Source organism: Bidens hawaiensis, unplaced genomic scaffold (genome assembly GCF_021521415.1).
Source record: "Bidens hawaiensis isolate Kalapana, Puna unplaced genomic scaffold, B.hawaiensis_p1.1 tig00003115_1, whole genome shotgun sequence".
NCBI lineage: Eukaryota > Viridiplantae > Streptophyta > Magnoliopsida > Asterales > Asteraceae > Bidens > Bidens hawaiensis.
In genome coordinates, this window is record NW_027491167.1 from 1,309,034 (window position 1) to 1,321,485 (window position 12,452).

Here is a 12,452-nt window from a genome sequence, read left to right on the forward strand (position 1 = left end):
TGTGTAAATGAACGTGAAAGTTTCAACGAAACATGTCTTCGTCGAGAGGATTCAACCCAAAATTATTCTCTCAGAAATTCAACTCATTTAACGCATTTCATGTGAAATTCATCTTTTTTTGCATAAAAAGAAGAGTTGTCAGAAAAGATGGTTTTTAGATGAAAAATATCTTTTTTTTGCATAAAAAGAATAGTTTTCTATAAAACTTTTTTGAAAATCATATCCACCACCGCCATCATCCACCACCATCATCAACCACCAACACCCATCGCCATCATCCACCACCACCCACCGCCATCATCCACCACCACCACCACCCACCACCATCATCAACCACCACCACCCACCGCCATCATCCACCACCACCATCATCAACCACCACCACCCACCGCCATCATCCACCACCACCATCATCAACCACCACCACCCACCGCCATCATTGGGAAATTATTTTTTTTTTTTTACTTTTTTGAAAATCATCTAACAAGACTAAATTCAATGGAAAAATATCGTTTTTTTTGTAACTTTTTTGAAATTTCTCTTAGGAGACGAAATTCACCTGAAGTGCGTCGGATGAGATGAATTTCTGAGAAAATGATTTTGGGTTGAAAACTCTCGGCGAAAACAGATTTCGTTGAAACTTTCACGTTACTTTACACGTGTCAGATTGTGATTGACTACTCAAATCTCACGTCACGAATACCAATGTCACGCTGCAGATAGGTTTCCATGGACTATTTTGGTAATTTTAAAAAGTTTTGGACTATTTTGATAATCTCTCTCTTATATTGGACTATTTTGGAAATTGTCCCCACAAAAAATATGACTACAAATTTAAACTTTGTCTTAAAAGTACAAAATAGTTTCTTCATTCACTTGGATGCAAGTTTCATAACTTCTTTTAGATAACCCGTGTAATACCCATAAAGCTCAAAATAAATGCAAGTTTTAACAACTAAAACTTCAACTTCTTTTACACTTGGATGCAAGTTTCTTCTTAGATAACCCGCCTTAGTGTCGGCCATCTACATCAAAGGATGAAAATGCAAACAAAAATAAACGGCTTCAACAACATGTACAACCGCCTTGCAAACAACCGTAGACAAAGCGGTGAAAGTGATACCAACGTGATGACGGAGGCCCAGCCAGAAACAATATACATCCGAACACGCACACCATTTAATGTTGGTGGAAGCTTGGAAGAAATGCGTAAATGCACCTACCCCCTCTTTCTCGACGATCCAAAACTAACATCTACTTCGAACAAATTCGTCTCAAGCCACGTTGTCACAGCCCCCAACCCCAATACCCCGTGAGAGAAGCCGTGAACATCGAGTAGTGATATCGGTGTTTATTAAAATAATTTGCAGCGGAATATTTCATCAGAACCGTAGTAAGGAAAAATGATCACAGTTATAAAAAATTAAAAACACTGTGATTCTTATTTCATAAATTGATAATAAAACTCATTTATATACAAACATAAGTTTTATACGGATAAACGCTAATTTACAAAACACATTTATTTATTCTGGTAACAAACAACTTATAAGTTGGAAGCTCGCGGGCATCATTCCTTTATCTCTAACAAGTCACATGAAACATGTGTTAAAATATTTGTTCAGCAGGAAATACTAGTGAGTTCATTCATTTATAAATGACACATTTTACAATTACAATATTAAGATGTTTTTACATTTGCGTGCTTACAAATTACCGAAAGACACTTGTCACTTGACCGTATCCGTGAGTGTGGCCATATTACTTATTGGCTAACACTTGTCCAATAAGTAACGTGTAATAGGCCAATATGCAAGCACTGTATACAAAACCCCACAACACCAGTAGTTATCATGTATTATTACAGAGATTTAATCACAATAATGTACTTAAAATACTTTGAAAGCATTAGATTATCTGTCATGAGTTTTATAGATTTAAAAATCATCATGAATTTATTGGAAAACCAGTTGTCTCACGCAAATGTGAGTTGTATAAAAAAAATCTCGAATGTCTCACTTTGAAAGTTTACAGTTAACGAGCGCTTCCTGATATTAAAAAACCTAAGTTAAACACTGATGTACTAAAAGTAGTCAAATAATTTATTAACTAAAATATGCTAATCTAGGCACTAAGTAATAATTCTAGACTCTTAAACTTAACTTAAACTACTAACCGGCAAGTGAACCGGTCGACTCTAGTACAGCTAAGTAAGTCCGGATATCGAACCCACGAGACTCTATAAATTACGTAACTAGTAAACAAGACTCAACTACAAGACATAACTATTTAATAATAATATTTGAGGGGGAATTATTAAACTAATTAATTAAAACTTACTAATGATTAACTAATAATTACTTAACTTAAGTAATTAATTAAACTAATACTAAAATAATAAACCCTAACCCTAATTACTAAAATAATAATAAAACATCATCATTACTCTTAAACTAATTAACACTATGTGAATATTGACCTTCGGCCACACGAAAAAAGTGTGTCCGTAGGCCTTTAGCCACACACATTTGGTTCAGGTCATATGTGGCCAAAGGTCGCGACACCGTGGGTATGATATGGCCACACAGAGTTTTTAGTGGCCTTATGTGGTAATAAGTGTGGCTAAAGGGTGCAGGCATTAGTTGTTGGCCATCAAGAAGCCTCTCCAATAAGTGTGGCTAAACGGTAGAAAATGGCCACATGACAATTTACTATGAGTGATCATTGCATCTATATAGCCACATGAATTCATGTTTCAGCCACATGAATTTTATATTAATGTGGCCAATAGGGTTGTGTTAAGCTTGCATTGTGACCCATACCGTGTGGATATAGCAAAGAAATGGCCACTTAAATTTAATAATAGGGTGGCTAATTATATGATATAGACACTAGATATTACATTAAAAGTGGCTAAACATGTTTACTTGCCACTCAAAAACTCCTTTGTAGATTATAGTATGGTCATTGTCTTACCGTTTGTCACACAAAATGTTTTTCCTAATATAAAGTGTGGCTATTGTAAAACTTTTCGTCACACATAGTGAGGTACTGTGTGGCTAATCATATCTTATAGACACTGGATGTTATTGTAAATGTGGCTAAAAATGTTAACTTGCTAGTCAAAAACTCTTTTGTAGTTTGTGGTGTGGCCATTGTCTTACCATTTGTCACACATAATGCTTTTCCTAATTTAAAGTGTGGCTATTGTCAAACTTTTCATCACACATAGTGAGGTACTGTGAGGCTAAAAATATCATATAGAAACTGGAAGTTGTTGTCAATGTGGCTAAAAATGTGAACTTGCTAGTCAAAAACTATTTTGTAGTTTGCGGTGTGGCCATTGTCTTAGCGTTTGTCACATCTAACGCTTTTCCTAATTTAAAGTGTGGCTATTGTCAAACTTTTCGTCACACATAGTGAGGTACTGTGTGGCTAAAAATATCATATAGACACTGGAAGTTGTTGTCAATGTAGCTAGAAATGTGAACTTGCCACTCAAACACTCTTTTGTAGTTTGTGGTGTGGCCATTGTCTGACCGTTTGTCACACATAATGCCTTTCCTAATTTAAAGTGTGGCTATTGTCAAACTTTTCGTCACACATAGTGAGGTACTGTGTGGCTAAAAATATCATATAGACACTGGAGGTTGTTATCAAAGTGGCTAAAAATGTGAAGTTGCCACTCAAACACTCTTTTGTAGTTTGTGGTGTGGCCATTGTCTTTACCGTTTGTCACACATAATGCTTTTGTAATATAAAATGTGGCTATTATCATACTTTTCGTCACACAAAAATGTTTATGTTGTGGCTAACGGTTATTTATAGACTCTAATTTTTGTAATTTCAGGTGTGACTATTGTCTTACTTTTGGCCACACCTATTTAATGTGTTCTATGTGGCCAAATTGTGTGTAATTAGGCAATATATAATTATTTTTATTTTTTGTGCAGTAATATAAAACAACTATAAGCAAGCATGACAAAACAAAATTAGAAACAAATTATGTTAACAATAATATTCACTTAAGCAAATATATATGCAAAATATCTTACAAAATACAAAAATAACGACTACCTATATACTAGTTAAGGCGTCGGTTTTCTTGGCACTGCTCCTTGTCTTCTGTTTGGTCACCTGGTCTATCGTTGTGTACTTTGCCTTTGCCTTCTTGCCAGCTCTGTCTGGTTCTTTTGAGGATGGGAGTGGTGGTAGCTGGAACAACAGAATATGAAAAACAAATATGTATAATTAATGTCATATTTTTTAATTGAATAGAAAAAAATAGTATGCATACATACATACCGAACGTTCGTTTAACTGTTCGTGAACCTTTCGACGGGAAGTTCGTTTATGTTCGCTTATCTTTGTTCAATTACGTTAGTTTAGATTATAAACAAACGAACATAAACGAACACAAGTGTTCATTTTTTAAACTAAATGAAAAAGAACATAGATATTTGTTCGGTTAAGTTAAAAGGGAACAAACCTCCTGGTCACATAAGATTAGGTGTTCTGGCCAAGCAACAAAGTACCAATTGCGTTTCCAACAGTCGTAATTTCACCTGCCCCACATGGAATAATTGCTTGTTCCTTAATGGCTCCGTCAATACTAACTTTATAGAAACCCTCCGGGATTGCTTTTCCATGCAACTGTTGTGGAACCGGTGACCAATAAACTTTACCATTTGCCACCTTGTTACGCTTGTCATGCACACACAAACGACACTCATACACCTATAAACTAGCATGTGAAATTAAGATGGCTTAGTTGAAGTCAATATATAAGTACATACCCATGTTGGTGGGAAATTAACAATGTTTGGCGCAGTACATACATTTATTTCAGCAGGTGGGGAAACTTCATCCGTAGATACATCAACTTTTCTTTTACGGCTTCTCCGTTTTACCTAAAAACTATTCAATGAATCAATCAACAATTAAAGGAAAAACTAAAATTGCCAAATACTTACTGATGGCTTTTTCGAGCCATTACTATCCGGAGTGTGGTGTAGTTGTGTTGATGCTTGGTCAACATTGTTCTCTACAGGCTTCATTGGTAATATAACAGAAATTGGAATTGTTGATGCTTGTTAGACTTATTAGGTTTTAAAATATAAAAACTGAAACTGCCAAATACTTACTGATGTCGCACTATGAGGATCGACTTCCGTTTGGTCAACACTTTTTTCCACAGACTTGGCCTGCAATTCGGTAAATAGAAAATTAGCACACTCACATTAGAAACGAATTATAAAATGTACTGAAATTGTCAAATACTTACTGATGTCGCGATATGGGGAGCGGGTACCGTTTGGTCAACACTTTTTTCCATAGACTTGGCCTGCAATTCGGTAATAGAAAATGAGCACACTCACATTGGAAACGAATTATAAAAAGTACTGAAATTGTCAAATACTTACTGATGTCGCGATATGAGGAGCGGGTACCGTTTCGACAACTATTTTATCCGCAGACTTGGGCTACAATTAACTTATGAAAAATCAGCACACTCACATGGAAAGTTAATTATTAAAACAAATCAATCAAACTGTCAAATGCTTACCTGAGAAGCGGATTCTTGTTGCACAGCCTCACCTGAGGTTAAGATGTTTCCCACAGAACTGGCCTACAAATCAATTTATTAGGTTATGGAAAATGAAAATCACATGGAAAGTTGTAAAAAATAAAGAAACTGTCAGATACTTACTGGTGCTGGCATTTTATTTTGCGCCACAGCACTAGTACTTTGGTTAGAACCAACCTGGTTGGGAACTGGATTTACCTACGAATTGTGACAAAAATAGTGCCAATTATGTACGTCGAATGCATTAATTAATATGTAGCATACGTCACTTACTTGACTTGCCGACATTTGCGGCAACAATCCTTCGAGATGTCTGAACCTGGCCTCAAATGCTAACTGTTCATTCTCACGGCTTGCTATCATAGCATTCGTGGATTCAAGTAGAGTCGTCAACCTGTTCACCACTTCATCTCTCTGCACCGCCTCATATTCAAGTTGGGCAATCCGTTGCTTAAACGAGCCTTTTACCCGACTCACGCCCCAATATTTACATGTTGTCAATCTGTACCCAATCCCTTTTAAAAACCCACCTTTCTCTTTGCCAAGCACTAAGGTGACGGCATCTGTGCACGGTTCAAGTGCCAGGGCTCCGGAGACGATCTGCTCCTCATGATGAACCTGCAAGAAAACAAATATTCTAATACACTTGTAACACGCTTATGTATCCACATCAAGTGTTGAGACAAGTTATACAGACCCAAGTTTTTTTGACACCAATATAAGGCAATGAATTGACTTTAACATGATTTAAAAAGTTTAATACTAAAACATACTAATTTGGTTGCCACGCCTTCGACAACAGCATTCTTGTATGCACCATCTTTGTCCTCCCTTCCTTTCATCCACATTATTGCACGGCCGGGGATCTCATCCGGTCCAATTTCCTTCTTTTTGACCTTGTAAAATATTCAAGAGAAAGCAGCTGATGGTCATGCGTTAGACACATAACCAACAAATCATTGAACTAAAGAGAAAGCAGCTGACGGTGATTACTAGTTTCTCTCGAAGGTAGGTATAACCCCCTCGTCCCATGTGATGATCAAAAACATTCTTTGCTCGAGCTCCCTTTGATGAAGCCGATTTTTTCTTCAACCACATATTATAATCATTTCATTATATTTAAACAAAAAACATAAACCATATATAGTCGATCAATCTACGTTGAGTAGAGGATTTATATCTGAAACTGCTCTGATTGTGTGTACTCAACGAAGCGATCCCAGTCTTCTTGCCTGATCATCGTCCTGTGTCCCTTGGGTATCACCTTCAGCTTTAGAGGTTTACCGATGTTCGGCATAATGTATTTGGCATACATTTTTCTTCTGAAATCCCGAAGAAGGTGTCCGAGCCGATTCATCATAGAAGGCCTGCGACACCCCTCAATCTCAAAATATTTCTGCATAATATAATACAGTAATGGTAAATTACATCTCAAAATATAAAATGCACAAATAAAAATAAAGAATAACCGTTATTTGTTCCCACAGTTTATCTTTAAGCTCCTTTGTGACCTCCCTCCAACTTAAATGTCTCAAGCCAAATATTTCCCTTACAACATCCCCTAAAAAACTTGCAAACTTTGATCTGTTTTGGCCAGTGAACCTACCTAGATTATCAAACTCCACTGCCAGTCTGACACCACCAGAGTTTGCATATTGGGTACGCAGCTTAGGTAACCTCGTCAACCCCCTTGTAGGTTTTTTCGTAGTAGCAAAACTGTTGATGGGTTCGATAGCCTCCAAACTGTTGATGGGTTCGATAACCATCGTCCCTATATCATCGTCCCTATCAGTCCGACCGTTGTTGTCGTTGGCTTCCTCACTGGAGTAGCCTTCAGTGTCGTCTGATTGAGCGTCTCCGTAGTCGCTGGCTTCCTCATCGGAGTATAAAACATGTTCTTCTTCAATTATTTCATCTATAAGCTTCATCGTCTGATTTGTGGTGTGGGAAATTTTTAATAATTTGGAGTGTAATTTGATTTTTAGAGTGCTAAATGTAATTTGGAGTTTTTGAATATTTGGAGCCAATATTTTGGAGCTTTTTGAGTTTTGCCTCCCTTTTAATTAAGAACCAATAGATTATTGGCAGAGAACCTGTGGCTGAAAATAGGCACTTTGCCAGAAGATGGTTGGATAAGCGTGTATTGCGTATTAGGATATTTATATATGTTTATGTACATTAGCGTGTTACAAGCGTAATAGTGTTTTTTAGCAAAGTGTTTTTTGTTTTATTTTTAGATTTAACCATAATTACCATTCATTAAAAGTTTTCATATAAAAGGCACCATTACAATACATTCCATGAAACAAAATAAAAGTGAATAACAAAATAGATGATACAAGAAACTATAAAAGTAAAGCATTTAAAAGCTAACCAACCAACATTCAACACAATAAACTAAAAAGTGTATCAATACAACCATACATATACAAATAACCAACCAAATCACAAATGTTCCAAAATTCACCAAATATTTCCCAAATGTTCCAAATATCACCAGATCACTAATCAACTTTTGAAACTAACAAAGTAGCTTCAATGAAGTCATATTCAAATCTGCACTTATCACCAATCTGTATTTCATTTTCGACCTTGAAATTTTTCCATTTTGGTAACCAATATCTGAATTTTAGGTCCGACAGTTCACTATGAAGTCTCATTTTTTTACGACCTTTGGGATTGACCAAAGTGATTGGCATTCCATGTAACATCCCGAAATTTCTAAGAATAATATTATATATATTATTTATTTTTGAGGGGGAACGTTTACTTGAATTGGTAGAGAAGTAGTAAAATAACAAGATGGTTCAAGTGGGCTAGTTAGATGGAATTAAATATGGACCAAGAAGGAAAGATGGGCCTTAGGTCCATGGGCTTAAGGTAGTATAAATACCCCTTAAACCCTAATCCTTTCCATTATTATCTCTACACCATAGCCTACACCTTGATAAACACACACAACCATTATCCTCTAACCCGAGCCAAGATCCGGAGACGAGAACCGGACTCGTTTACGGTACGTTTATATTGAGAACTTGTTCGTTTAAGTTCGGATTTAGTCTAGAAATCATAGATCTGTTTTAGTATGGTAAAAACGAATCCAACGAGGCCAAACTTACTGAAATTTATTAACGTTTGATAGGTTAATTGTTAACCTAAGGAAACCCGTACTATAGATGCTTAAATCTCACCCCTGAAACGTGAATGTTTGGCTGATTGGACACCTAGGGTTTGTAGGCGCTATGATTCCAAATTCATTGATACCTAAATCGAGTTAATTGGTTAAGAAACAAAGGTGATTATGGGTGGATTAAGAACGAACAGTAGCTGCAGCTGGACAACTTCGCTCCAGCTAATTTCGCCTGATGACAACTTCGCCGTATGTCAAGTTCGCCTGATGACAACTTCGCCGTATGTCAAGTTCGCCTGATGTCAAGATCGCTTATATCTAAGTTCTCTTATATCTAAGTTCGCTTATATCTAAGTTCGCTTAAGTAAAGTTCGGTAACGAATCAGATAGCGAATCTTACTTAATTCATTATGAGGAATAAGTTACCGAATTAGGAAATAAATTAAAATCCTAATGGAAAATGTGTGAAGACGGTTAATGTAAATAAATATTTTTCCAAGCTGACCTGGCAGCTCGACCCCAGCCAGGGGCTCTACCCCTTGGACCCTGCTAGGGGCTGCCGCCCCTAAAACCCCGCTGTCAGGGGCGCTGCCCCCGAACTCCCGTTCGTTGAGGGTTGTAAATATACTAGAAACGCGATATGGATAGTAATAATTAATTGATATGTGTAATCGTTATACAGTTAGCCGTGTCAGCTAAAGAAAGGATTAACTACTATCGACGAGCGCAACAGGATTCGGGTGAGTTTCTAGCCCCATTCCTTGTTATGTTTTCAGGGTTGTGTGCATACTCGATGTGTTTGTTAATACATTTATCCTAAGTGATAAGTGTATGCCATATATGATATATGTGATAGATATGAATGATTGCTTGTCGGTACGCGAACAATCTTTGGATATTGCGCGTACTGTCAGGTTGCAAATAAAGATATGAATGTTATATATGGATGATGTATGATCGTTATGAACGAATGCTTGTCGGGGCGTGAACGATCTTCGGATATTTCACGTACCGACAAGGAGTATGATTGTTAAATGAATGATGTGAAGAACGCCTAGAGTGTTCTTATGATATGATGTAATTATTGTATATTCGAAGTAAGTGTATGCAGGTACAGGAATGGTATGTGAGTTCTACGTCTGACGCAGTAAGTTAGGATGGCAAATCCCTCTAACTTCCGTTGGGCTTAGACTTGGCATGTGATGGCGTAGTTAAGGATTGTGGTCCTTATACGTGTTATAGATGATAGATGAGAACGTAGTTAAGGACTGTGGACCTTATACGTACTTCAGATAGGAGTCAGCATAGGAAAGGACTATGGACCTTATGCGTGCTGTAACTGTATTGTGGTAGCATAGGGGAGGACTGTGGACCTCGTACGTGCTATGAATTAGGTTTGCAACATAGGGAGGGACTGTGGACCTTGTACCTGTTGTTAATGTAGGACGGTATAGGGAAGGACTGCGGACCTTGCACATACCATAAATGGTGAGCATAGGTAAGGACTGCGGACCTTTTACGTCTTCACGACCTTGAGTATAGGAATAGACGGTGGACTATGAACATACTCTCGGTATACTGAGGTAAGTGGTAGTATGTATGTATGTATGATAGAAAGGTAACTGGTTAAGTATGGATATGTATCATCGAATATGTACGTACGGATGATATGTGTATGTAATGTACGTTACCTAATTAACTAGAACTCACTCAGCGTAGCTGACTTTTAGTATGCACGCAGGTGAGTAGAATGAGGCAGTTAGCTTAAGGAGGACACGTGGCAGGGTTGGATGAAGCTGGCATCTGAAGATTTTTTTTTGAAGTTTTATTACTCTATTTTGTGTTATGCTTTTAAAATACAATTTATGGATGTTTGTAATGGATGGTTGACAGTTTATATTATTCCGCGAAAGTTTTTAATTAACTCTGATTTTAGAACTGCGTTTATGAGTAAATCCAACACCAGAGTAGGGCTACCGGTGACGGGGCCTTACATTCCATCATAGGCATCAATCTTGGTGGCAATGTGATGCGGAAAACGGTGTGAAACGCAAATTTCAAATATACTTGTAAATAAAAAAGAAATTTAAAAATTCAATTTACCAATTTCTTGGTGACGTTCATGTGGAAGACGATTTTAGAGTCATCATATTGCTCATCAAGATGAATTGGGTTTTGGGAGGAACTACCTTGATTGCTTAATTGATAGTTGAGAAACAGCTGATTTGGACCAAGAATGATAAATTCTATGCAATCTTCATGAAAGACATTAATATGAAATGTCTTATCTGATATGATTTCAAACACAACAAACGAACCACCTTTCAAGTTGGTTTGTTTAAAAACCTCATTCCATCCATCCTCTAGCCTACAACCCATTCCATCCCAAAGACATGAAACCTTAAACATATATCTATCTGGAGCAATAAGCTCGAAAAGCGAATTCATGTAATTGTCACCAAATTCTTGAATCACGTACCACTCAGGGAAATCCTATTAAACATGTTAATTAAAAGACATTTGAATTTGGAAACAATCATTAAAAACAGAAATTAAAACTTACCAAGTAAGGGACGTGTCGGTTTCTGAGTAGAATACATATCATAGTACCGGATTGATCATCTACGTTTCTTTTGAAAGTAAACATATTCAACATAGATCTTGATTTAAGCTCAAAAAAAACATATGTTCCAGCTTCTATACAACATTCTCTGATTAATTCAGTCCAACCGGTTCCAAAATAAAAGTCATCAAGTACTTTAATTATAACAACAGAAAACGTTCTACCACTTTGATCATAAATCAAACAACAGCCGGTATTCGATTTCATGTCAGCAAACATTGGTTGAACAACTTTAGGAATGAGCTATAAGTAACACAAAAAATGTTCTTAGAATGTATATGTTGCAAAACTGTAAAATGTTTCATAAAAAAAAATTAACCAGATAACATTAACATACCATCCTACTCATGGAATCGCTGTCGATATCTACCAGAAACTTAACTCCATTATTGAGACGTGGCATTTTTATGTTCTTACCAGGATAAGCGATGTCTACGAATTACAGTAAAGAGAAGTAGAAGTCGATTTAGGGTTTTGAAGCTAAAAGGATTTTGAAGTTAAAAGGGTTTTGAATTTTGATTTTATTTATTTCTACACATTTAATTATATATATATATATATTGGTTTTTGTTTTATAACTTTTTGAAAATAGTATAAAAATATTTACTTTTAGTTTTTTTTTACTAACATTCCGGTATTAAATTTCGTTAAAAGTTGAGTTCGTTTAATAAATCGTATTTTTTAAATAAATATAAAATTTTATCCATTATTGAAGTATTATCTTAACCGTTAGTAAGATTTTCTAGATAAGATTTACAACTTCGTAATAGAGAAGCTCATAACATTCTAGTGTTATCATTATCATATGTACTTTTGTATCATTATCATCTTCTAGGTTATCATCATCACCATATGTGTTATGATGATGATCAACATCATAAAGTTATCATCGTTATCATATATTATAGTGGTTATCATCATCATAATCATCGATCAACGTCACCATGAAACGGCATCATCATCAGACGTGCGGGTAATCAACATGGTCATTGTATAGGCTATCGTAGTCGGCGTTGATCATACGGGTAACATATATCTCGCTATCAGTGTCCTCATCATCGTCACACATCTCCATCATCATCATCATCATCCGATTGCCATGTACGGGATGT